We start from the raw sequence: 21,832 nt of genomic DNA, 5'->3' as shown, positions 1-21,832 counted from the left end.
TGTTTGAATGTTGAAGGACGTGAATGGATGTTGAAGGAGACGAATGTTTGAAATGATCGAAAAACTTAGGAAAATTGTTTTGAATATTTATATGGTATTAAGGATTGAACTTTCCTGGTACAAGAAAATGTTTATTCGGCCTATCAGAAATTCCAGGTGTTCACCATCATGTTCAAAAGTACATGTCAATCACCAAATTATCAGTTTCGAAAAGTGGTGATGAAGATTTTGGATAGAGTATTTGCACCACCTATCCCAAGGGTACATAGAGGATGGGACATCAATCGGAGTCCATCTAGAGGAATCTATACCATTGATGCTAACAACATATAGTCCATGGCTAGCAAACCTCAAGAAACTTCGATGGTCAAAGGAATTAAAAGTTATCGAAGTTTATCTTTTCATTGGTACTAAGAAGCGATATGCTACCATTATCTTAAGAGGAGAAAAGATATCTCAGACTCAATAGGTCTATAACCAAGTTATTAAAGTTATCCATGGTGGTATGTCCTAGCTTTCGAGGGTCAAAGAAAACTTAATTTCTTTATCCTTCAGCATATCCTTGTGTAATCACTAAACTCAAAATATAGAAACATTACAAAGCCGTGTACTCAAAGACCACCAACCTTGGTAGCAAATAATGTGTGTGAATAAAGTTTGGATCAATATGGTTTTTTGCCTGTACTATTGTCTGATCAAGTCTTGTCTTAAAGTAGATTAAAGTTAGTGTATCAAATAAAGTTTTACTTAATCTATATCGCACAGAGTGCGGTGTACACATCTCTTCAAGAGAAAAAGCTACTTCTCAAGCAAGCTCAACCTCCCTCTCTCAAGGGGGGAGGAACTCAAGTTGAGCGGGATGCGGAAGTGTAGCTTGAAGAGATGGAGAATTATTTTGTTGTTGCTGGCACTATTCCCGATAATCAAGCAATGTTGGCTATGTTCTGTCTCACGGGGGATGCCAAGCTTTGGTGGAAACAGCACTGCTAAGATAACCGAGTAGCTCAAAACACTCAAACTTAGGAAGACATTAACTCTGCTGTCAAAGGATGTTATCTTCCACTTACACACGAATCCCTTAAGATGAACGAATCCTTCAACTTACGTCAGTTTCATCTTGCGATGGAAGAATACTACTCCAAATTTGTAACTCTTAAGCGCCATGCTCCTCCAATAATCGCAGATCAACAAGTAGGTTGTTTCTATGAAGGACTAAATGCTCCCTTAAATACTCATTTAAAAGCCATGAGGACTATAAATTTACAAGATGCTTTTTTAAGAGCTAAAGCGATGTCAAACTCTCAAAGGGGACGAAATGGAAATATAAGGAATGCTGCAAGGAGAGGACAACCTATGATGTGGAACCAAAGGCCATTTCACCCAGTCCACCAAACTCATCCGATAGTTGCAGTTTTAGCAACTGGAGCTCGAAACGCAGATCTTAGATGCTTTGAATGCAACGAGCTAGGACATTTCAAGAATGTATGTCCAAGGCGAGTCTCTACAACAAATATACCTAATCGAGCCAGAGGGCGAGGTCTTAATAAATCGTGGAGGAAGAAACGTAGGACGAAGTCGAGGACGCGGAATGGCTGCCAAAGTCACTACTATCATAGGAGAGCCAACATTGGGAGAAGAACAAGAGAAAAGAGCAACTCTACATGCTACAATCGATAACCTAGGAGCAAGACAACGATCGTTGTCATTCAAACACGTGCAAATCACCAAGGTAAAAAATTTGAGTTTGAATATCTTAAATAATGAGCGATGGTTGAAAAATTAAATGCGTAATAGTACTTGTATGAAATTCAAAAGTAGAGACCTTACATGATTCAGATATAGACAGTATTCCCATCACAAAGAACTTCTCTGAACAGTTTATGATCCGTAATGTAATTTAGTAGACTCCATATATAATCCCTTATTTGTTGGTTTGAAGAGAGCTACAACTTGAAAGATATCACTTGTCAAATGTTGAAAATTGTTGGAGCATTTGTGAGAACAAATGCCATGACCAAGTACACAAAAGTGGCGATATCTTAATTACATTTTGCACTACTATCCGTGCAATTATGCCACATTAGGTTCCACGATTTGCAAGTTGGGCCATATTATTATCCACGTTAGCATGTCTTTAGGGTTTGAAACCCTAACCACCATGGGGGCCTTGCCACATCACCAACTTGCGACATACCCCCCTCTTGAAAGAAGAGTAAAGGTCCACGATTAGACCTACAAAAATCAATCCAATTCTTTGACATACACTTCCTTTAGCCATACATGCCAATGCCCATCAGGTCAGATGGCACATTGTACCATAGAGTTTCACAATCGGAATTTCATCGAGTCATCTCATCCGCATCAAAGCTCTTGATATTTCGACGAGGCAATATTAGCCATTACACCAAGACCGCATTGATCTTTCAAGGGGTGTCTCAATGCAATAACATCACATAAACAAAAAATCTCATCTAATCATGAATCATTGATGCACCAAATTCATATGGTTCACACTTTACAAATGACACCGAGTTCAAATGTGCAAACATATAACATAAAACATCCAGATTCATCCAAACCCTCACGAGACCGAAGTTTGAGTCGTTCAGAGGGTTCCAAATACAACAAAATACTCCCTAGACCGAAGTCTGTGTCGTTTAGAGGCCATATACAACCAAACGCTCCCAGACCGCAACCTACATCACTCGAAGGTTCCAACTACAACTAAATGTTCCCCAAACCGCAGCCTGCATCGTTTAGAGGTCCCAAATACAACTAAACATCCCCCAAATTACAGTCTGCGACATCCAAAGGTTTTCAAACAACATTTTAAACCATAATCAAACATACTCAATCGACACCAAAACAAGGTCAAACAGGTTCAACCAAGATTTGATCTAGTTCAAACAATTTCCAAACATTATTCAAAATCTCAATTAAAATTCAAACGAGTGGTTCTTCTTGTTGCTTTTCCATCTCCCATGCTTGTAACTTCACCTTCCTCCATCCTGCTATTTGTTGTCTCCAAAAAGCACCCAAAATATAATTTCCACACGTGCTAAGAAACCCTAATTTGCTGAAAAAAGCCCTAATTTTTTAAATTATCAAAATCAAACTCCATTCATATCAATTTGTAGGGCTTGTCAAGAGGATCAACTTTGACTTTTGTTACATATCTAAATTCTTATCCATCCAAGAGATTTTTAGAGGTCTCTATAACACAAAAGCGTAAAAAACATGTTATTAGAGCTTTTTAGGGCAAAACTGAACTCTTATTTCTTCCTCTTCTCCTTCTGTTGTCGTTTCTTCTTCATCCAACTCCATAGCTTGCCGTTGTAGATTCATGTAGAACCGGTTTACTTGTCGGAACAGCAAAAGATTGACGCTCTAATACCACTGTAACAAGAGGCCACGTGCCAACGGAAAAGAGCAAACTGGAAGAGACTTTTAGCACTTCAAAACTAGAGAGAGAGAGAGAGAGAGAGAGAGAATCCACATGATAGACACGAAGTGGCGGAGTTCCACTCCCAGATCACTAGCCCCAAAACCCTAGTGCCGTTTCTCTATTTCTTTTGTATTGCTTGACAAAGGTACAATTGTCAGGGCTCTGCTCTAATTCCACAAAACTTGGAATTCAGAAAGAGTCCCCCAAGTGACATATTTAAAGACCCTTGGCCTAAAAGCGACTCCACTGAAAGCTACTGCTCTCAAAAGCCCCATGCCAAAAGCTAGGCGCCCACAGGGCTGTTCAACGTTTTGCGCTGCTGTCCATACAATTATGCCACATCATCAGGTTCTGCGATTTGCCGGCTGGGTTGTACGGTTGTCCACGTCAGCATGTCTTTAGGGTTTTAATCCTTCTCCGCCAGTTGTCCACTATTGGGGTCTTTAATGGCCCTAACGTCCATGGGGCCTTGCCATGTCACCAACTTGTGACACAAACAAGTCTATTTGTTGTGACTCATCAACTTTCTGTCAAGGATTACTCATAAAAGAATGTTCTTAAAATCTTATAAAGCAGGAATAACCCTACAATGGCACACATCGTAATCATTTTCACTCAAGCTTGCAATCATACTCTTACAGTCCTCTTTTGACCCGCCGTTTGCAGCCAAACAACACAACATGTTCGCAATGTAGTGTCACTCTTCATTGCATGAGTTTGTTACCAATTTGGTACGGTGATTAGATGACACATATCAAAACTCTAACAAGGTGTCAATGCCCTCTCAAAAATCTTAATGAGCAACAATGTAGTTTACCAATATCTCAGATTTATCACATGCAATTGCAGCCTCAGGCTCCCATATCTTCTAGTAAATCCAACCGAACATAGGTTGAACCCTCCACACTAAATGTAGAAAGTTAGCAATCAGCTTGCTTTTGGGGAATTGGCAATCCTCTTTCAAAAACCAAGACCATGCTCATTGCTCAAACCTCATGGAGTACCCTGCCATATTGACTTATGTAACAACACGTCCTCAGCCAAAATCAGATAGTGGCACTGGCAACAATGATGAGAAAAAACAAACTCATCGAATTTAGGGTAGTTTGTAATCATCCACGAACTATTTTGAGAGCCCCTCGGTCACAAATGAGGTCTTACCTTCTCAAAGTCTAATATATATACATACGAAAACATGCATGTGTATGTGCATGTATATAAACACGTGTGTATGATCAACTCTTGCACAACCACAAGAGGAAATCCAAGATGTAGGAAAGCCTAGAAAGTACATTGAACTGCTGTAAGTGGAAAACAGCTAATTCACAAACTTGTCTACACTTAGACTTTGTAATTAAACAGCAAATTGCACTAGAAAATTAGAAATTCTGCCCCTCATGCTTTCCAAAAACAAGAGGATGGAAGTTGCAAACTGTCAAAAGAACTCTCTACTTGGTCAGTGTTTCAATCCCCTGATCTGATACCATCATCCATACGGAAAATTGCAGAATTGATCTTCCAACATATTTGAGCACAGAAGTGTGTCTTTGTGGGTTGTGAGTACAAGCTAAGACAGGGCCACAGCTAATAGCATTATCCAAACATGCTGCATACCACTACATATAAGAACAGCTTTGCTGCTTAGAAATGTGGCACCCAGAATATCTAAATGATCCCGTAAAGTTGCCGACATCACTAAATGCATAGCATACTTAAGAAAGAAGCAAACATACGCTCACACTCAAAGAGACAAAGGACACACAACAAGGAAGCATTTAATTCAGTCAAAGTACATTCACAAACCCCAATGAAAACATACATAAACACAGGCACCTCCTCAATGTAGAAAATACAGCCAAAAGTAATAAACAGCAAGCTTCAGGTTCACTTTAACACAGTAATCACGGAAGGCAGCAATTTACCAGGAGAATTTGAAGGCACAGGATCAAAATTGCCAGGTTACAAATGCTGTTTTACCCGTTGTTCTCCTGCGCAAATAGCTCACCTGTAGCAGAAAAGCTTGATACGAACCTGCACAAACACACACCCCAGCTCAGCGCGGGCAAGAACAAAGAAACAGAGAAAGGGAAGAAACAGCTTATACCGGTTTCTCTTCTGCTTCAAAGCCAGGCCCTTGCGGCTCTAGTTCTGAAGCAAATAGTGATCTGCGAGCAAATTACGATGTGCGTGTGTATGTGTGTGTAAGCACGGTCGGAGAACAATAGCAATATAATTACGCTCCTGGGCCTACGTACATTAAGGTTCCTTCTCCCTGCTCGTACATTTCCTTCTCTTACCTCGTGAGTTCAAACCTGAGGATACTAGCTAGTTGCAAGAGTCATGTTGTCCAAGTCAAGGACTTTGCCATCCCCATCCCACATCGTCGGTACATTCGACTCTCAGTCATGATAATTTTGTATGGTGGTGGTAGATGACTCCTGTTGCAAAGACTAAAGGCAAGCTTGCTACCATGATATTCTAAGAGGGAATTTGTGAAACTTGGAACTTGAGCGTTCCACGTCATTGGGAGTTAAAGAGGGCTTACATTCCAAGCCATTGGGAGCTAAAAAGGGAGCGCTAGAGTTTTATTAATAATAATAGCACAATTATTGTCGAAAAGCAACAAGCCACATAAGAGCATTGGAACGTAAAGCCGAGTACGCAATAAGGTCGTGTTCGAATTTGTAGTGTACAATAGGCTGAGTCTGACAAGCACATGGCAAGGATTGCTCTCAATTGTTTCATCATTTGTGAAGCAAGGAAAACTTCCCTTCAGATGCAATCAATTACGCTTGCATTAAATTTTAATGTATGTGTTGTGTATATTGTGTCATAAAACTCCATGGACAAGAAAATCATAACAACGATTTGTCAATAAGTGGTGAGGTTTGGAGGGAGACATAAGATTCAAAAGGGGCCCAAATTGTTGTGGAAGAGGATAATTTATCAATGTGTTACAAAATGATTGTGTCAGCGCTAGACATTTTTTATCACTTACTACTTTTTGGACATTTTATCAATTTTGCTTATGTTGTATCCTCAAAAACCATTCAAAAGAAGCAATGTAAATAAAACTCTTATTTACCTACTATTCTTAGAATTTAAGTGAAAAGCAATCATTTTTATTTTCGGGTGCATGCATGAAGAGAGAAAGAGAATTCCGAAATCGCGTCTTTGTGCGCACCACAGTTTCTCAGTAGAATGAGCTTCTTGACTCTTCACGAGGAAGACGAGTGCTCCGACAACATCCTTTACAGGTGACCTATTGTTTTATCCCCCTTTCGAAGTCGACAAAGCCATTTGAATCTACATCAGAGCAAAGCTGCAAAATTATACATTTTGCCATCTTTTATGCTATTTTTCTCCCTGAATCATGGCATACACTCTCTTGATTGTGTAGCTCATGCTCTCTTATCTTTCATATATTTATCTTATTGTAATTCATACTCTATGAGATAAATAATGAGGCAGAAGGTAAATATTCAATCATATTGATTGAGGAAGATGGTCGGTACCTAGTATGGTGTCTTGTGTTTTGATTCTTATTTATGTTTCTCTCTTTCTGTGTTGTGATTATTCAATCAATTGTTTTGCTGAATTTAGTTTATTTAGCGAGTCAAAGCAGTGTTGAAAGTGTTGGAAAGATTTTAGGAAGCTTTAAAAACACTCCAAACAATGTGTAGAAGCAAAAGAAGAGTGATTCTTGTGGGCAAATCAGCATAAATTTTGGCATGAACCATCCAAGAAGATCGCTTTTGGAAGGCTTTCTCTTTGCTAAAGATGAAAGAACAACAAGCTTCCTCATCTCAATAGTTTCAATCACAACTACAAACGATCTATTTCAAAGAAAACGATTCAAGAAATTGAAAAAAAGTAACAAAAACAATGCATTCATCCATCACACTGTTTAGGAACAATCACAAAGTATTGAAAATCATCTTTAAATTCAATCAAAGTGCCTATAATTATCGACAAAACAAGAAGACTTTCTCTCAACTACTTCAAGCCACTAGTTTGGATTGTTAAAAGGCTTTGCATATTCACTAGAGGTCTTTATGAATTTTTTCTGGGTTGTTCAACATACACAGATATCATCTTATTCATTTTCTTATGTTTTTTTTTAAAATTTAACTCTTGTATATATTTTGGATTATATCAATATTTTAACTTTTCTTTTGTTTGAGTTAACCAACTATGACCACCCTAGATTCTTTTGTTATGGATTAAAACATTGATGTTCTTTTTGAAGATCTTTAGAAGGAACGTGTTGCAAGTACTCTCTTCAACAAAAGCTTGAGAAGTTACAAAAGCAGAGTTTCCACAAGTACAATCCTGAAGGTGACAACAAAAACAAGTGGCTTATCAAAGTGATTTAGCATACTTTGGATGCTCAAGCCAAGACAAAACAAAACAAGACTTCTAAAAAGGCATTTACTTTTATAAAGTATGATGGAAGAAAAGATGCACGTCTACTTCTCTCTTTATTATCATCCTTGGATGACTACTTTTAAGGAGAAAAGTTCAACAAACGAGACAAAATCAAGTATGCACAAAGTAAACAACGGAACGTGTTTCTCATCGATGGAATGTGACTCGCAATGACACAAATAACCACAAACTTGGGAGCAAAGAATGATAATGAAGTACTGTCTCCCTTCTCAATACAAAGAGAAAGCTAGATATGCATAGGATGCTCTTCAATTTAAGACATATGAAACTCTTACACGATACACAAATAGATTTTGGCAAACTCAACTTTCTCTTCAAAATGTAGAAAAAGTTTCTTGTTCTATTTTCAAACACAAATGTTGTTGGTTTGGAGTATACTTTGCGTGTTGAGGTCAATAAATTGCGTCCTTATACATTGGAAAGAGCTATTTCTTTAGCTCATGATGCTAAATCTACGAAAGGTAAAGATCCAACTCCAGGAGGTTAACCAATCAGAAAGATTTATTCTTGTCTTCCACCACCACAATGTACAAATCCTACTACACCTCAATCAAGGGCCAACAGTACCAATGGACAATGATAGATGCAACGTTACAATCAATATCGACCATAATCAAACAATTCTAATCAAAATGGTTTTGAACAAAAGAAGATAAATAAAAATGGTTCAAGTAATGCTTTTAAACCTTCATCTTTTGTTGCCATCATGTACATGTGGCAGTGATGTGTGTGAACACACTTAGGACCGCCATAGCATTTTTTTCCTCACTAGGATATTTTTTCCCATGTGCATTGTATATATGTCCATCACTCTAGGACTATCTTATCTTTCCATTGCACACTAAGTAATACATTGTGCCTTGAGCTTCCTTGATCTTCTCCAAGGTGTGTGCGTTTCCTTGCAACCCTATTTCCAACAATTGGTATCATAGCAGATTGCATCCTCAGGAGCTTAGTCATCAGCGTCGCCAACACATTCCTGCTCATTTTCTCTTATTTTTGTGAGCTTTGTTAAGTGTTAGCAGGTCAAAAAACACTTCGAGCTAGCTCATAGAGCTTGGTATGCTCATATTTTTTTATTCAGGCTCATTTCGGCCTTCGTTTCCACTACGGACAATGCTACGCATGCAATTCATCATTTTGTGCAAAAAATTTGTTAGTGTCGTTTTTTGCATAATATGTCTCTTACAATCTTCTACAGGTTGTGCTATATAGCACGTTTTGGTTTCACATTGTTTCTCCTCTTTCTGAGTAATTTTCACATAAGGTGCAAGCATTTTCCATGGCTGACAAAAACACAAATGTGTTAAAGATGTTTGCTGCTCAGGCCATATTGCATGGGGACAATTACCCTATGTGGACTGACATGATGCAACATATTCTTGTGTCAAAGGGCATTTGCAACATTGTGCAGGGCATTGATGTACGTTCTGGTTCTGTGGATAAAGGCGATGTTGAGGATGTTGCAGGTTTTGCTAGCAGGATTGCTATTGTTAGAATTGTTTTGCCTACAACTGAGCAAGCTCGTTGGGATGTAAGAGATGTGCAGGCTCATGCATTGATTGTGTTGTATGTGAAGCGCACTATTACTTCTTATGTTCGTTTTGATAAAATCTGCAAAAGAGACTTGGGATATTCTGGTTGGTCTTTATGCAAGTCGCAATGAGGTTAAAATTGCATTGTTGTGGAGTCAAAGATTATGTACGAGGAAGATGAAATGGACACTTTCCTTTCCGGTGTCAAAGATATAAATGAGCAACTTATATCTACAGGTGAAGTCATTTCTCACATTTCCCTTGTGCAGACTGTTTTTGATGCTTTTGCCAAATTCTTACCAGACTTTTGCTAGTACTTGGAGACTTATGACCCAAGGAAATCCTAGAGTTGTCAAGTTTGATGCATTATGCACATGGTTGTTGCAAGAGTCACTTTCTTGCAGTTGAATAGGCCTTTATTGCTACTCAAAGAAAGGGTGGTAACAGCAATGCAGCCACTTCTTATGGTTCTTCTGTGTGTGGAAAGGCACTTGTTCCCAATGCTTCTACTGCCAACACTTTGTCTAGAAAATCTGGTGAAAAGGGAAAAATGAAGATGCGTTGCCATTATTGTGAATCTAATGATCACTTGATCAAGCAGTGTCCTAAGTTGGAGGCAAAAGAGGCTGGTTCCACTACAAGTGCAGCTATTGTTGAGTCTTATGTGAAAGGAGATTGTGATGCTGGTGTTGATGCAGAATGGTCTTTTAATGCAGAGTGCACTTATGATCCTTCTATCTATGATGCATGTATGTCAGTTGATGCAGATGCTCATGTGTGGTACTTTGACAGTGGTGTTGCAAAGCACATTATGTCTCATCGTGACTTGTTTACCTCTCTCGAGGATGTCCCTTGCAGGAATACAATCACTTGTGCCAAAAATGCCTCTTATCCGATTAAGGGAGTTCAAAAGATTGTGTTGACTTTTGCAAATGGTAGTTCTTTCACACTTGTTGATGCATTGTATAAACCTCGGATCAAGAATAATATTTTGTCTGTATCTGCACTTGCTGGACTTGGTCTTGTAGTCAAATTTGTGGATGAGAGATGTACAATACATAATCTTAGTTTTGGTGATGAAATTCTTGCATCCGAAATTTTATGGCGTGGGCTATATAAGCTTACTTTGTATGACAAGTGTGGGTAGAATTTTGAAAATGCAGTTGTGGATTCAAAGGTTGTTTCAGATGCAAAACTTTGGCATGCACGTTTTTGGGCATTTGAATTTTGTCAGTTTATTGTGTTTGTAGAAATTTGATATGGTTGCTTCTTGGCTGTCTCTTGAAGCACCTGTCAAACATGTTTCTAAAGGCTGTATTTTGGGTAAGATGTAGCGTTCCAAGTTTTTAAAGGATGGTTTAGTTAGGGCCACATGCAGGTTGCAGCTTGTGCATAGTGATGTTTGTGGGCCCATGCAAACTCCATCCTTGGCAGTTACCTTTACTTCGTGACTTTCATTGATGATTACTCCAGGCATGCATGGGTGTATCCGTCGCTTAAAGCAAATTTTGAAGTGTTTTCATGCTTCAAACAATTTATGGCTATGGTTGAAAATGTCTCAAAATGTACTATGGGCACCCTCCGTTCAGATCAAGGGGGGGAGTATATGTCTCATGAGTTTTAATGCATTTTTTGTCATAAAATCTAATATCTCCCTATTCCAAAAAGACTTTTTCATATTGAACTGATCATTTAATATGGGGAGATGAATGGGAACAAGAGGTAGAATATAGACATGTGCATATAATGGAGCTTAGAAGACCTTAGGGTTAGCTTCATTAAAGACCTCCAAAGGTTAGTGTTAAAAGTCCTTAGACTTAGGACCTTAAGCAAGCTGGGGCTAACCTTGAGATGGGAACCCTACCCAAGCTTGAGGTGTTTGTTGTGCTTGCTGACTAAGGTGCTTAAGGTTTTTGTGGGAACCTTGCCCAAGCTTGAGGTGTTTGGCATGCTTAAATGACTAAGGTGCTTGAAGTGTTCAATTCAAACACGATTTCTCAAGAGGCATAAAAGATTGTCATGCTTAAATGACTAAAGTGCTTTAAGTGTTCAATTCAAACATGATCTCCTAAGAAGCATAAAAGAAACATGTCAAGATTTTTCTCATTTTGCCCTCATGATGTGCTTGAATCCTATTGGATAGGCTTTAAAGGGGTCCAATGAGAATTTAGCTGCATTTAAATAAATAATGAAGGTCTTTCTCTCAAAGAGGGAAAAGAGGACACTTGTCCAAATTATATAATTATATAATACGAGAGCGAGCGAGAGAGAGAGAGAGAGAGAGAGAGAGAGAGAGAGAGAGAGAGAGAGAGAGAGAGAGAGAGAGAGAGAGAGGAGGGGGGAGTGGTTCGACCAAGCATGAGAGGGAGATTGGTTTGGGCATCCTTATTCTCATTCTCTCACACACGCACACTTTGATGGTTTGAAGCAAAGAACTCCATCTCCTTCTCCAAGCTTGAGAAGTTGAGAGCCTACACCAACAACTCTTGGCTATGGAATGCCAATCCAACCAAGAGCCAAGCTTTAATGGCATGCTCATCTTCTCTACCATCTATATTACTATGCTAAGTTAAGCTACAAGAGTAATCTATGGTGAGGAAGGTACTTCTTTCTCGTACGTTACTTCTTCTTCCTCTTCCCTACCCTCATTCCCTGCTAGCTCTCTCCACCTTTGAAGGTGTTTGAGGTCTTGGGACTGAGGCCGGGACAAGCTAATGGTTTCATTAAGTTGGTTAAGGGAATAATTTTGATGCATGAAGCTTTCCATCTTCATTGCATTGATTAAATCTTAAGAAACACAAAGCTTGTATTGTACCAAGTCTCTCATTATGGGAGAATCTATAATACAAAAGCCTTTTGGAGGGGGACCGCCGGCTCCAAGTAAATCCAGTCCCCTATTGTTGTCAACTTCTCTAATTCTCTCTAATGCAAAGTATTGTTCATGACAAGCTAATTAGGTATGATGAATATGTTGCTATCTATCATCAAGTCTTCTCTTAAAAATGGTCACTAAAGTTATTTTAATTCCACTACGTTCCATGTTACAAGTTCAATTCCATTACATTGGTATTAGAGCTATTGGTTTTCCTTTTCTGGCTTAAGAAGAGAGGTCCTTAAGTTGTCCACGAAATGGGACTTGTGAATTGCAAGAGGGTAAGTGGGATAGGGATCTATTTTCTCAATGAGAAGAACTTAGTTCGAGGTACACCGTTGAGAACTATAGACTTAATAAATTGAGTCTTTCGGGACTTGCCTTTGGCTTAACCATTATTGAGCTAATAGCAAACTTGGCAGGAACCATAATCCATCGGGCACTGTTAGACCCTCTCCACTACACTTTGCAATCAACAATCTCTAAACCACGGGTGTGGTTGCTTGAGAGCTGATTTTCAAGAGTCGAGAAGGGTAGCAACTACGGTTTTGAGGGTACCGAAGCACAAAGTACTGCTTACATAAGTTTAATTAGCATGTCTGACAATAATAAAGAGAGTAGAATAAATGTTGATAACTTTGATTTTGCACATGAAGGTGCTACTGAAGATGCCTCCATGTTTGTGAACTACCTTGTCACTAGGCTGCAACAAGCTATGGGCAACCCTGCGCTACAAGCCAAAGTTACCCAACAACTTCGCAGCTATGACCTCCTTCAAACTTCCCAAGATGAGAGAGAGCTTAGGAATCCTCTTAATGAGACTTCCAAAAGAAGACTCTCTCCGGTGCGGGAAGAAGAAGAGGAAACCACTGAAAGAGAAAGAAGTGATTCGAAGGATGTGGCTCCACAAAGACGATGGTCTCAATGATTACCAACTCCTCCTAAGACGGCCGTCTCAACGATTATCAACTCCTCCTAAGAGGAAACGATCACCGCATAGTCCTTCTCCTTGTCATTCTGACAAGGAAGGGAGGAACCAAAGGAAGAAAAAGACAAGAAAGAGGTCACCCTCTTCTCCATCTTCATCATCTTCTTCCTCTCCCGATGAAAGCAGTGGCTATTCTCCTAAATAATATAAGAGGATAGGACATCGCAAGTCCCATGCTGCTTGGAAAAGGTCTTTCAAGCTGAAGAAGTTCAAGGAGGGAGGAAAGAGCATCTCTTTTCTCACCTATGATGGCACCTTTGGTGCTACAGACAAAGGTTTGGCCTTCATCCAACAGTTCGATGTGGCCTTTGGAGACAAGAGCTTCACAAAGTCCTCCAAGATATGCCATGTAGCTATGCACTTCCAAAAGTTTGCCCGTCAATGTGAGCTAGTCTCTGTGGGAATGGCGAAGCCCAAAGAACATGGAAAACTCTACGAGTTTCCATAATGAAGCAATTCCTTGCAAGCGATTCCAAGGACTAAGTTCTCACCGAATTGAGAAGTTTGAAGCTACTTTTCAACGAGTCTATCCACAAATATGTAGACAAGTTTTGGGATTTACATCTCAAAGCTACAATCTTTCAAAGGATAGACTTCGCCGAACAAAAGCAACAATTTTGTGCGGGATTACCTGAAGAAATGGCCAAGTATGTCAACTCACAACGGCCTAGCCCTATCACCGAAGTCATCCACCAGAATATGGTTGCTTCAAGGATCAATTTCCAACAAGGGGTGAGAAGAAATTTCAAGCCCATGGAAAACAAGGATCAAAATGAAGCAAAAGGAAATAGCAATTCTCAAAACTCTTCCCAAGGCAACACCGACACCAACAACAACAAGGCCAAGGAGAAAGGAGCTTACAAAGGTAAAAATTAGCTCTCTCCCAAATAATTAGAGGCCTTTCATAAAGACCATAAATGCTTTAAGTGTGGGGAGCAAGGACATGGTTATCTTTTCTTGCCCCAAAAGAAATGTACGCAATGACACTCCTAGAGCTTCCATGGTTGAAGCTCCAAAAGAGGATCTCATTGCAAAGGCTCATCCCTTTCCTATGCTTGGGGAAAGGTGAGGGAGCACGATGCCCTTATTCTCTTTGACCCTGGCTCTACTTACAACTTTATGTTAAAGGAGTTGGCCACCAAGCTGGGCATACAAGCTTTTGAGATGGGAGATATGGTCACTGCTGATGGAGATTTCAAGGGACAGCAAGCCTCCGTCATGCCCTTAATTGGGAATTTGAGGCTTCATGTCCAAAGCTATGTCAACAAAGAAGATTTCTTCATCTTCCCTCTCCAACATGAGGATGCTATCCTAGGGGTACCATGGTTCAATCGCATGGCTGCCAACATAAAGTTCCCTGAAAGGAGAATCTACTTCACCTTCAGGGTAAAGAGCATGTACATAGATGCTAATAAGTCTGGTCGTACTATACCACTTGTAAATTCACATGCTTTTGATAAGTTAATGAAAAGCTCGATTTTTGCGTACATGATTTTTGTAAAGAATCCACTGATGAACCTAATGTTTTAGGTAAAGATGCTAAGAATCCATAGGAATTAGAGTTGTCTAATTTCTTAAATGGATTCCAATATGTTTTTATTGAAGACATCCCTAGAGAGCTACCTCCAAAACAAGGGGATGATGACTATAACGTAGAGCTTCTACTTGGGAGCTCACCACCTAATAATCCTCCTTCTAGAGTTTCTCAAGCTCAACAAGAGGAGATTATGAGGCAAGCACATAAATTGGTAGATAAAGGGATGGTGAGGCCTAGTTCCTCTCCCCTTTGTTCACCGGTGCTTCCAGTGCAAAAGAAAGATGGAACATACCGCATGTATGTGGACTATCAAGCACTAAACCACATCACTATCAAAAACAGATTTCATGTACCACGGTGTGTAGAAGATCTGTTTGACTGGCTACAAGGCTCGACCTACTTCAGTCGGATTGACCTTAAAAGTGGCTATCATCAAATAAGGATAGTGAATGAAGATATCATAAAGACCGCATTTCGCACAACGTTTGGTCTTTATAAATATCTTGTCATGCCTTTTGGCTTGACAAATGCTCTAGCCACGTTCAACCGCCTGGTGGAGAAAATCTTTTGACCAACCGTATGTTTACTACAATGTTCTTTGATGATATCATCATCTACTCCAAATCCATTAAGGAGCATAAGCAACATCTCCAAGTAATTTTTCAAGCTTTGAGGGAGAATAAACTTTTCATTAATCCAAAGAAGAGTGAAATTTTCCTTCAAGAGATTCAATACTTAGGTCACATTATCTCTCAAGATGGTATCCCTATGGATCCAACAAAGTTAGAGGTAATAAACGGATGGCCTAACCCAAGGATTCTACATGAGCTACGAAGATTTATTGGTTTGTGTGCATACTATAGACGCTTCATAGCTAAGTTCTCCCAAATAGCGGGACCATTACATGACTCGACAAAGAAGAATGTTAAATACGTATGGTCTACCAAGGAGCAAAATGCTTTTAATAAACTTAAAGAAAAGCTTACCTCGCAACATGTGCTTACATTTCCGAACCTTTCAAAACCATTTGAGGTCAATATGATGCTTGTAAAGATTGCCTTGGAGTAGTCTTGCTTCAAGAAGGGCATGCCATAGCATATGAGAGTCAAAGACTCAATTCCGATGAGCGTGTCTTGGGCATCTACGAAATGGAGCTACTAGCTATCCTACATGTCGTTGATACATGGAAGCACTACCTTTTGGGGACTCCATTCATCCTACGAATGGATCACCAAAGTCTTTACTTCATGACGCAAACCAAGCTCTCCAACAAACAAATGAGGTGGGTAAATTTTCTTTCGCAATTCAATTTTCATATTGCTCACATTGCTGACAAGCACAATCAAGTAGCTGATGTACTATCACGACGGCCAAGGGCCAATGCGGTGTCCATAGAAACTCACAATGATCTATCTTCCATGATAATGAGTATGCTACAGACCCCAATTTTAAAGATGTAATTTTAGCCCTTGCCTTAGGGAAGAAAGAAGAACCATTCACTTTGCAAGATGGTTATCTTCTCCATGGAAATCATCTATGTGTTACTCACTCTCTTTGCGAGAAAGTAAAGTATGAGTCCCATGCTCCTCCCTATGTGGGGCATAGAGGGATTCAATCTACTCTTCGAGGAGTAGAGACGTATATCTATTGGCCTACCATGAAAGTGGAAATACAAGAATATGTTTCCAAATGTGTGATATGCCAAAAGACCAAGTATGATAGGGGGGAGCAATCTGGATTACTCCAACCATTGCCAATTCCTAATTCACCATGGGAGAGCATATCCATGGATTTTATCTTTGGATTGCCCAAGTCTATCCATGGAAATACAGGAATATGGATGATAATTGACAGGTTTAGCAAACAAGCACATTTCATACCTGTCAAAAAGACTATCAAGGCACACCAAATGGAAAACCTCTTCATATCCCAAATTTTTAAACACCATGGCTTGCCAACATCAATAGTGTTGGATAGAGAGCCTCGAATGACCAGTAATTTTTGGAAGGGTCTCTTTGAAAATCTAGGTACACGGCTAAATTTCTCTCCGCTCTATCACCCACAAATGGATGGCCAAAGTGAAAAAGCCAACCTTATAATTCTCAATCTACTCAAGATTTATGTTACAGAAGTAGATCAATGTGCCCAATGGGAGAAGTACTTACCTCTTGTAGAGTATATGTACAATAACACTGTCCATACCACTACAGGGAAGGTTCCTTTTGAAATCATTGAGGGAAGACCTAAAAGTCCCTTGCTACTTACGGTACATGGGAAGATCTTCGCCGTTGATGAGTATAACCGAGACCTACAAGAATCTTTTCAAAAGATTAAGGAGGCTATATCCATCTCCCAACAAAGGCAAAAGGTTGTTGCTGACAAGCACATAAGGGCCTTAGCCTTTAAGAAAAATGATTGGGTCCTACTCAAGTTTCTCAAGGCTCCATTGACCCAAACTACGGGCAAAAATCCTACGGGCCACCAAAAGTATTATGCTAAGTTAGCAAAAAGATACTATGGTCCTTTCCAAATCTTGAAACCAATCAACGAGATAGCCTATCAACTCAAGTTGCCTAACCATTGTCTCATTCACAATGCTTTTCATGTGAGCCTACTCAAGCCTTACAAAGGCAAGCCACCAAAAGAACCAATAATTGAGGACCCGCCTGAGACCTAAGATCAAGAAGAGGCATTGCTGCCTGAATCAATTCTTTGACACGAAGACAAAGGTACTGAGACATGGTATGTCATAATAATCAATATCTAATTCTCCTAAATGAATTTCTCATGATAAACTGATCATTTAATATGGGGAAGTGCCAGGGGAGAAAAAGCTAGAATATTGGTTAAGCTAGCAGACTAGCCACAGTAGGGATCCAAAGGAGGGAAGGGGGGGCATCTGCAAAAGAGCTATGTGCAACAATGGGCTCAAAAGACCCTAAGATTCAACCCATTAAGACTTCCAAAATGTTAAGGTTCCAAAATTCAAAGGTTGTGTCCAAAGGTCAAACATTAGGGGAATTGGATGCTTTGAGTGTGTCCCTAAAAGTCTTTGTCAAACCCTACATAGGAGGGGGCGAGCCCAAGAAGTAGGGGATGAGAGAGAAACACCCACACACACTTAATAAAAGAAGGAATAAGAAGTACACAAGGGGAAAGAGGGACACATGTCAGCTCCCTAGGCCAGATGCCCACAAGGTGTACCAATGAGAATTAGGCTAGAGTAAATCTAGTTTAATTAATTTAAAAACACTTAATAAAAGAACCAATAAGATTAAGCTCTCTAGAAGACTATTGGACAGTCTCCCAAGGGGACCAATGAGCATTCAACAGCCCAATGGCTTGCCTGATTCCTATTGGCCAGGAGGCAAAGGGGTCCAATGAGAGTTTAGTTGCATTTATTAACTACCTAAAGCTCTCACAAAAAGGGAAAGGGGGACACATGTCAGAAGGCTATCACTTATGCTGCTTAATTTCCATTGGCTAGGCCTGGGGAGGTCCAATAGGGCTGTAGCATGAGCATTTAGCAAGGGGGGTCGACCAAGAGAGAGAGGGGCTGATTTTTGCAAGGCATTATCACACACACACTCACATAATCTCATGTGTGAAGCAAAGAAGACTCTCTCTCCTTCTCAAGCTTTAATGGAAAGCTTACCTGTTATCATATACATGTGGTAGTGATGTGTGTGAACACACTAGGACCGCCGGGGCATTTTTTCCCTCTTTAGGAGGTTTTTTTCCCCGTGCATTGTATATACGCCCATCACTCTAGGGATATCTATCTTTCCATTGCACACTAAGTAATACACTCTTTGTTGTGTGCCTTGAGCTTCCTTCGTCTTCTCCAAGCTGTGTGTGTTTCTCTGCAACCCTAATTCCAACAATTGGTATCAGAGCAGGTCACGTCCTCCTGTGCTTAGTCGCCAGCTACTCTAGCACACGCCTGCTCATTTTCTCCAATTTCAGTGAGCTTTGGCGAGCGTTCGTAGGTCGACAAATATTTTGGGCAAGCTCGTAGAGCTTGGTCTGCTCAGAATTTTGATTTGGGCTCATTTCAGCCTCCGTTTCCACTACAGGCAGTACTGCACAGGCTATTTCGTCATTTTGTGCAGAATTTATGTCAGTGTTGTTTTCTGCATAACAGGTGCCTTATAGTCTTCTACGGTTTGTGCTACATAGCACAGGTTGTTCCCGCTCCGTTTCTCCTATTTTTGGGCAGTTTTCACATCAGGTGCAACATTTACCATGGCTGACAACAACAACACAGATGTGTTCAAGATGTTTGCTGGTGAGGATAGGTTGGATGGGGACAACTACCCTATGTGGGCTTATATGATGCAACATGTTCTTGTGCCAAAGGGTGTCAGGAACATTGTGCAGGGCATTGATGTACGTCCTGGTTCTGAGGATGTTGCAGGTCTTGCTGCAAGGATTGCAACTGTTAGAGTTGTTTTGCCTACGGTAGAACAAGCTCGTTGGGATGTTAAGGATGCGCAGGCTCATGCATTGATTGCGTTGTCTGTGAAGCGCACCATTGTTCCTCACATCCATTCAGCAAAATCTGCAAAACAGGCTTGGGATATTCTAGCAGGTCTTTATGCAAGCCGCAATGAGGCTAAAATTGCTTTGCTGCGTAAAGAGCTGGAGTCGAAGATTATGCATGAGGAAGATGATATGGACACTTTCCTTGCTAGTGTCAAGGCTATCAATGAGAAACTTATTTCTGCAGGTGAAGTTATTTCAGACAGCTCCCTTGTGCAGACTGTTCTTGATGCCTTACCAGACTTTTGCTAGTACTTGGAGACTTATGACCCAAGGAAATCCAGAAGTTGTCAAGTTTGATGCATTATGCACATTGTTGTTGCAAGAGTCACTTTCCAAAAAAAACAAGACTAGACAGCGTGCAGTTGAACAGGCTTTTATTGCTTCTCAAAGAAAGGGTGGTAATAGCAATGCAGCCACTTCTTATGGTTCTCCTGCGAGTGGCAAAAATTATGTTCCTAATGCTTCTGCTGGCAGCAATTCGTCTGGCAATTCTGGTGATAAGGGAAAAAAGAAGATGCGTTGCCATTATTGTAAAGCCAATGATCACTTGATCAAGTCGTGTCCTAAGTTGAAGGCCAAGGAGGCTCAGAAGAAAGAGGGTGGTTCCACTGTAAATGCTGGTTCCACTACAAATGCATCCATTGTTGAGTCTTCTGTGAAAGGAGACTGTGTTGCTGATGTTGATGCAGAATGGGCTTTTAGCGCAGAGTGCACTTACAATCCTGCTTTCCATGATGCATGCTTGTCAGTTGCTGCAGATTCACATGTGCGGTATTTCGACAGTGGTGCTACAAAGCACATTACCTCACATCGTGAATTGTTTACCTCTCTCGAGTCTGTCCCTCATGGGAATTCAGTCACTTGTGCCAACGACGCCTCTTATCCAGTTCAGGGAGTTGGAAAGATTGTGCTCACTGCTGTTAATGACAGTTCCTTCACACTTGTTGATGCACTTTATGTACCTGGGATCAAGAAGAATCTCTTGTCTGTATCCGCACTTGCTAGACTTGGACTTGTAGTCAAATTTGTGGATGATAGATGTACAGTTCATGATCTCAGTTTTGGTGATGAAATTGTTGCATCTGGGCTTTTGTGCCGTGGGCTGTATAAGCTCACTTTGTGTGACAAGTGTGGACAAAATTTTGCAAATGCTGTTGCAGATTCAAGGGTTATTTCAGATGCAAAACTTTGGCATGCACGTTTTGGTCATCTGAATTTTGCCAGTTTGCTGCGTTTGCAGAAATCTGATATGGTTGCTTCTTTGCCGCCTCTTGAAGCACCTGTCAAACATGTTTGTGAAGGCTGTATTCTGGGTAAAATGCAGTGTTCTAAGTTTCCAAAGGATGGTTCAGTTAGGGCCACATGCAGGTTGCAGCTTGTGCATAGTGATGTTTGTGGGCCCATGTAAACTCCGTCCTCGGGCAATGACCTGTACTTCATGACTTTCATTGATGATTACTCCAGGCATGCATGGGTATTTCCGCTTAAAGCGAAGTCCGAAGTTTTTATGTGCTTCAAACAATTTCTGGCTATGGCTGAAAATGTACTATGGGCACCCTCTGTTCCGATCGAGGGGGAGAGTATATGTCTCATGAATTTAATGCATTTCTGGCTAGTTGTGGGATAAAACACCAATGTACAGTACCTTATACACCTCAGCAAAATGGTGTTGCTGAGAGGAAAAATAGGTCACTGGCGGAAATGGCACGATGTATGGTCAAAAGTCAAGCTTTGCCGCATTCTTTTTGGCTTGAGGCCATCATGTGTGCCACTTATGTACTTAATAGGTGTCCTACAAAAGCTTTGCAGTCTATTACTCCATATGAAGCATGGCATGATAGAAAGCCTTCTATTGAGCACATGCATGTTTTTGGCTGTTTGGCATATGCTTTGGTGCCACAAGTGCAGCGCAGAAAATTGGATGATAAGGCTGTCAAATGTATTTTTGTTGGTTATAGTGCTGAAAGCAAAGGTTACAAGTTGTATCATCCGCAAACAAAACGTATTCTGGTTTCACGGGATGTAGTGTTTGTGGAAGTTTCTGTTCAGCCCTTGCTGTTTAGTACTAGAGACAGTAATGTAAGCTCACAGGACATTTATGACACTTTGTTGCCTCTTTTCAGTGGTGGAAATACGAATGTAAGTTCCAATGAGGCAAATGTACAGCCTATGGGGGTTTCTGAAAATGTTCTAGATCAGCCTATTACTGATGCAGATGTACATGATGTAATTGATGAGGAAAGGGCTCAAAATGAGCAGGCTAGAGGTATGCCAAAATGGCTTGTGCACACTTTGTGTGACAGTAAATTGGATGCACCTTTGTCTAGTCGTACTCGTTCAGGCTCTTGCCATGCATCTTATGTATCAGATTGTTATGCTTTGGCTGTGTCTAGCTTACATGATGTTGAGGAGCCTCTGTCTTTTGATGAAGCAAAGAATTCAAAAAATTGGATGGCTGCCA

At 40.3% G+C, this 21,832-nt stretch overlaps 1 protein-coding gene across 4 annotated transcripts in view; it reads right to left on the bottom strand.

Moving 5' to 3' along the window:
* The window catches only part of LOC147422561 (uncharacterized), an 86,343-nt gene extending 80,624 nt beyond the window's left edge, over positions 1-5,719 (bottom strand). For 3 of the 4 annotated variants that reach the window (XM_086503152.1, XM_086503153.1, XM_086503155.1), the window contains exons 1-2: positions 5,550-5,694; positions 5,368-5,476 (exon numbers count right to left, since the gene is read on the bottom strand). The gene's annotated coding sequence lies outside the window, so the exon portion shown is untranslated. The other variant, XM_086503154.1, reaches the window with a different exon arrangement.
* Positions 5,720-21,832: the final 16,113 nt, after the last annotated feature.

This window comes from Adiantum capillus-veneris, chromosome 27, assembly GCF_014529385.1.
Source record: "Adiantum capillus-veneris isolate H3 chromosome 27, ASM1452938v2, whole genome shotgun sequence".
Taxonomy (NCBI): domain Eukaryota; kingdom Viridiplantae; phylum Streptophyta; class Polypodiopsida; order Polypodiales; family Pteridaceae; genus Adiantum; species Adiantum capillus-veneris.
Note: the sequence above shows the minus strand (reverse complement) of the source record. Positions and strands in the feature narration are given on the sequence as shown.